Source organism: Triticum dicoccoides, chromosome 7A, assembly GCF_002162155.2.
Source record: "Triticum dicoccoides isolate Atlit2015 ecotype Zavitan chromosome 7A, WEW_v2.0, whole genome shotgun sequence".
Lineage (NCBI taxonomy): Eukaryota > Viridiplantae > Streptophyta > Magnoliopsida > Poales > Poaceae > Triticum > Triticum dicoccoides.
In genome coordinates this window covers 740,890,915-740,896,701 of record NC_041392.1, presented here as the reverse complement: position 1 = coordinate 740,896,701, position 5,787 = coordinate 740,890,915, and the positions used below count along the sequence as shown (strand labels likewise).

The window sequence follows — 5,787 nt, the reverse complement described above, 5'->3', positions numbered from 1 at the left end:
GAATTTGGTATTGGAGCTAGCTATCCTGAGAGACTACTTTAGTAATCTAAACACTCTTATATTTCTTTACAGAGGGAGTACAAAATATACAAGTAGCTCTCAAGACATGCTATACCACAAAAATCTATTGCAAATTTTCCTTCTTCCAGGCGTGTTGTTGTACTATATGAAATCCTCATGTTCACTTAAATATCGATGTGTTGCAGACCATTGTTTTCCCCATTGATCAGTAGCACTGAAATACAGTCCCCCAAATGATTAATGAGTAACTTGTCCAAGTCAACAAATCAGTCACTATGCAATGGTTCATCTAAACTGTCCTATCGTAAATCCCTTCCTTCTTGTATCGATTGCTTTTTGTTGGAATATTCATTGGCTACTGACTAACTAAATATGTTTATTGCAATATCAATGAATTACAAATACAAAAAATCATTTAAGTGAAAAAGAATACTATGCAATAATCTACTAAAAATGGATATTCTCAAATAATACTAAGAAAATAGTATTGATTTCTATTTATTTTAATATGTGCGCCTTTGTTTAGAGGATTCTATGTCTAATTATTCAAAAGTCCTTGATGCAGTTGCGAAATCCGCACAATTCCCTCTTCACGTATGGTTACTCGATGCTATGGAAGGACCCACTCCTATTTCGGCTCTTATACACGCAACAATTATGGTTGCTGCGGGAATTTTTCTTCTAGCTCGACTTCTTCCTCTTTTCATATCTTTACCTTTGATAATGAGTTTTGTGCCCAGGCAACGGCATCTGTGGCGGGCATGGTGAAGACGAAGCATTGGACGATATATAAGATGGTTTATTCGTTGCTGGTTGCTATGCCCCGGTGACTGAAAAGACCATTGGAATAAGATTATTTTCTCCTGAAGAACCTTGATGCTATCCGTGGATATATAGTTATGCTGGTTCACTACTTCAGATTGCCAAGCTGCACTAGTTTTCCTTGATGATTGTTATTTATTTATTTATTTATTTTCTTCTCATTCATGTAAGTATTACTAGCTCTTCCTGTGATTGGTACACAGTAACTGTATACACATGTTCTTCTCATTCTTTTTCTTTACTACACATGTTCGATTCACACAGATTGGAAGAGAACAGTATATATTCCCTTCGTTCTATATTACTTGTCGCTGATTGGTACACAGTGACGAGTAATATGGAACGGAGGGAGTATTTCTAAACGCAATGCTACTTCACACAGATTGATTTTCATGACATTTGATTCGCTACCTGCATGCAAGAAATCCGCTGTACATGTAACAACAATGGTAAAAAAAAATCTACTATATGTAAAGACGGTAAAAAAGAATAAAGAGAAATAAAAAATGGGTGCATTCCGAGAATTGAACTCGGGACCTCTCGCACCCTAAGCGAGAATCATACCACTAGACCAAATGCCCTCTGATGTTTATTTTTCCTAACGATCCCTCTTGATCCTACTCTAATTTTGTTTTCCCTTTTTGGATGGATCGGCTCGCTCGTCAGGCAGGAGCTTAAACAAGTGGAGTAAGAACTAGCGGCTGTTGTTGATTAATCAAGTAGCGATCTGAATCTGAGATTAAGCCACACCCACATCGATCCATCTCTACCGTCAAGCAGCAGCTAGCTAGCTGCATCAGTCGATCCATCAGCATTGCTTGATTGATCTGGCATCCATGCACGACCGATCCTGATTTTGAGCCAGACTGTGCAGCGCACGTCCCGGCCGTCGTCCAATCATCAACCCATCTGTATGTTATCTGCACACCTGAACTGAACTTCATCTTGCTGCTTCTGAAGCTGAGTTGAGCTGAAGCTAAATTGTATGCGCAGAAGAAGAGATCAACGAGAGCTACACGGTTTCACGTACGATGAGCAGCAGGGCTAGGGACGAGGGGCTGCACGCACGATGAGCAGCATGGCTTAGCTTGTCTTTGTCAGTTTGTTATACTGCCTCAACTCTGAAATTTTTCAATAAGGGCCTCAACTCTGAAATGAACCGATGCTTCAAAATTTTGATCAAAGGAAGCCATGGAGAGAGGGAGCTCTGATGGAGGCTTACAGGATGGGATGTGTTGCAGGAAGACTGAAAACTATAGGGTGTGGTGCTCGGTGGCGGCTGCGAGGGTTTGTAATGGAGACCGACAGTGCACGACGATGGATATAACAACCCAAGTACACAACAACACTGGCAGCCAGGAAACACGAAGGGTCGGATTTATTAGATGAATTTAAACGAGTCAAATAAAGCAGCCATTCAGTGACAAATATTGGTCATTTTTTGTCTCTAGGACACAATATCACAGGCGGGTCATTTTTAGACTGCTCTGTAATGAGAATTCTGCCAAGCCACAAATTTTCTATCATTGATGCGCCTGAGTCGGACGGTCAGTGATAATGCTCATCACTAACGCGTGGTCAGTGGCCCATCAATGATGAGTGGTCAGAGCTTTCGAATCTATAGTAGTGAGAAGTTGTGTCGGCTTGGTATCTTGAAAGTGCTCATATGCGTAGAATGTGTGTGTGTGTGTGTGTGTTTTCAAAGAGGTGAGTGTACGTGTATGTTGTTGGATATCTCACACTTTTACCATCAAAGTAGACCTTTTGTATTTGTTTTCTATGTTCTTTTGTAGCGCACAAAGCATGACAACTTATCTTGTTTTGTTTATCTCATCTTAGTCAATCACAACTGATCAAACATGGAAACTTTTTGATAGATGAAATGGATTCTTTCTTTTTCATGTACTTTTTGGCCTTGGTTTTTTGTTATCCGGTTGGTGAAAGACTTTCAAAATCATAGTAATATGAGAGTTAGTGCAATAGGACAACAATGCAACATTCACGGGCTCAACACGGGGCTTTCACATTGTCACTCTGAGTTGGCAAGGGTTGATTGGATTAAGGGGGGAGATTGGCCCCACCCACCTGAAAATCAGGGGGGCGGGTTTAATTAAATGAAAGCAGCCCGTAAAAGCATGTAAACAGCCGTGTGTTTAGCATTTTTGGGATTTGAGCCTGTTCCTTCCAGCGATGTGGTTTTTGTTCAAGTATTTTTTTACTAGTTTGGTACAAAATTAGTGTATTTATGGGCCTCACCGATAGGAGCAAGGCTTGTGTCCGGCCCATTCATTTGGATGGCTTGATGGGCTTTGAAGGATGGCATTGCGAAGCGTGAAGCTTAACATCATGGGGAAATCATCAGCACGGTATGACATGTCTCGCTCCCGTGATATCGGGAGCGATATTGGAGGAACGTCATGCGCTATCGCGCCCAATTTGGTAGGTTTAAATGGACGCCAAATTTATAGATGGGCACAATTAAAGTCGGGTCAAAGATTTGCTAGATATTCGACCGCGTTCACAAGTACTAAATAAGGCAATCTTCTTCGTACTTGTCACAGTAAACTCTTACCAAATCACGGTAACCCCTCCACTATAAATCCACCCCTCCTCCCTCACCGAAACCAGCAACTTTCTTTTCCTTCGCTGGTTTTATCCTCTCGCCAGCAATGCCTTGCAAAGTGACCCTCCAATACATCCCCCATGACTCGACCCGGCGTGATAGATTCAAGAAGCGCCTCAAGGGCCTGATGAAGAAGGCGGATGAACTAGCCATCCTGTGCGATGCCAAGACCTGCGTACTGGTGTACGAAGAGGGCAAGGCGGCGCCAGAGGTGTTCCCTTCCCACGCCGAGGCAATGGATATCCTGAATCAATTCAAAAGCCTGCCAGAGCTCGAGCCGTGCAAGGAGGCGATGAACCAGGAGAGCTTCATCACCAAGCGCATTGAGAAGCTCCATGACCAGGTCGACAAGACGCGCCACGAGTGCGAGGACAGCGAGATCAGGTACCTCCTTTACAAAATCATGCATGGTGACCCCTCGGTCCTCGTTGGCCTCAACATCGAGCAACTCACCAAAGTTGGCTACAAAGTGGGCGTGCTTCTCAAGAGCATCACCGAACGCATGGCAAAAATCCATTCCCAGGCGCCACCGCCAGCTTCATGTGTCACCACCCGCAACATAGACATGGGGTCTCCCGGTGTTGTATCCGGCACCACCTCAGTAGCAGGAGTGCTGACTTGACATGGTGAGCTTCGGAGGGTGCCTCGACACCCTGGTCTAGAGTGGCTACCCCGGCACCAGCTTCTCTTGCAGCGATATGATGATGAAGATGCAGTTCTTTGATATGGGGTTCAGTTCGATTCGTTTCGCTCCCATGTACCAGGAGGCCAGCTACATGCGCCGATCTCATCTTTTTTTATTTGGCTTTGGTGGTTAGTATGAGACATCCAGTTAATTTCTTGAAATTGTTTTATCCGTCTATGTGCGTCGTTGTAATCATCGTGTTCTTTGAGCCAAATCATATTTAATTCCGATGTAATCATTGAAATTGTTATTCAGTTGATCTCTTCCCTAGGTTGTTTGTTTGATCTCTATTGTTTAGTTGGTCGTAAATCTTGAGTTGCACCTATTTTTTGTGTCAGCGCCATGTTTTCTTAGGCATAGTTGCACTAGCTACGTGCTAGACAATTGATTGACTGCTGAACCTTGGTCGTGTGTTGGGAGAACTAATGTTGGGGCCTTTAGTTTCATGCTATTTTTGGTGTATGCTTTTTTGTGATAGGAACAAGTTGAAGATTTGTTCTCCTAGAGCAAGCTAAATGTGATGGATGACTAATTTTTGCCTGGATAGATATTTGTGAATTAATTATCTTTTGTGACTTAATTACATGGTGACAGCTCGCCAAACGCAAACATCAGAAATAGCGATGATCCACATTGTGCTCTTGTTAGTTGTAGTCATGTTCTCTATTCTTCAGACCATCCTCTGTTGTTCTCTCCTTAGTTGGAGTCATGTTCTCTTTTATTCAGACCAACCTTCATTCTAGAGTCGCACAGGAGGACAACATTTGCTGGTCAAGACGATATCATGGCTGATCCAAGGTGACAAGGAGACATGGTGGCCTCTCGCTCGCCTTCATGCAATCATGCTGGTGGTAGCCGAAATCTTGACTCATTATCGGCGCCATCATGTGGCTTCCCTGAGGCTCTCATAGCACCTATGGCTAGGAGTTTCTCTGCACCTCTCCTTCCCATCAGTCCTCATCGTACCACTTACCTGACCTCCTTGAGCATGTTAGTATGAGATTATGAGCTATTCCCATGATGTGTTGTGGTGTGAACAAGGTTATTTTCTCTCTCAAGATTTTCAAAATAGACCGGTTACCGTATTTCCACTACTTCCCGAGAAAAATTGTTACCTGCTAATTTGACTGAAATTGAACATGAAAAAGGGTCAAATAACATTCATATGTTACTTCTAACTTGTAGCATCCCATTGTGCAGGGGCGGACCCAGAGAGGAAATGATCAGGTGTCCTAGCATATAATCACCCATATATTCCATTTGAAGATGGGGTGTCACACACTAAACTTTGCAAGGAACTTACAAAAAAAAAAGTTTTGCACCTGGTGTCCTGTGCACCCGGGTAGTTAAACATGGGTACGCCCCTGCCATTGTGTGGTGTTATCAATCCTTCGTGTGTGTGTGTGTGTGTCATGGTGTTATTATCGAATCCCGTCCACCTCATGTTTTTGCGTGCTCTCCCTCTCTCTCGTATGGGTCCTTATGGTTTTAAAAAAGCAAAAAAGGAACTTACAAAGAAAAAGTTTTGCACCGGGTAGTTAAACATGGGTACGCCCCTCCCTTTGTGTGGTGTTATCAATCCTTCGTGTGTGTGTGTGTGTGTCATGGTGTTGTTATCGAATCCCGTCCCCCCTTG

General features: G+C 43.2%; 1 non-coding gene and 1 pseudogene across 1 annotated transcript; one reads left to right on the top strand and one right to left on the bottom strand.

Annotated features, from left to right (window-relative positions):
• Positions 1 to 1,350: 1,350 nt before the first annotated feature.
• On the bottom strand, positions 1,351 to 1,424 carry TRNAP-AGG. Its single transcript has one exon. It is a non-coding gene; the product is annotated as a tRNA-Pro (tRNA).
• Positions 1,425 to 3,512: 2,088 nt separating this feature from the next.
• On the top strand, positions 3,513 to 4,953 carry LOC119334160 (annotated as a pseudogene).
• Positions 4,954 to 5,787: the final 834 nt, after the last annotated feature.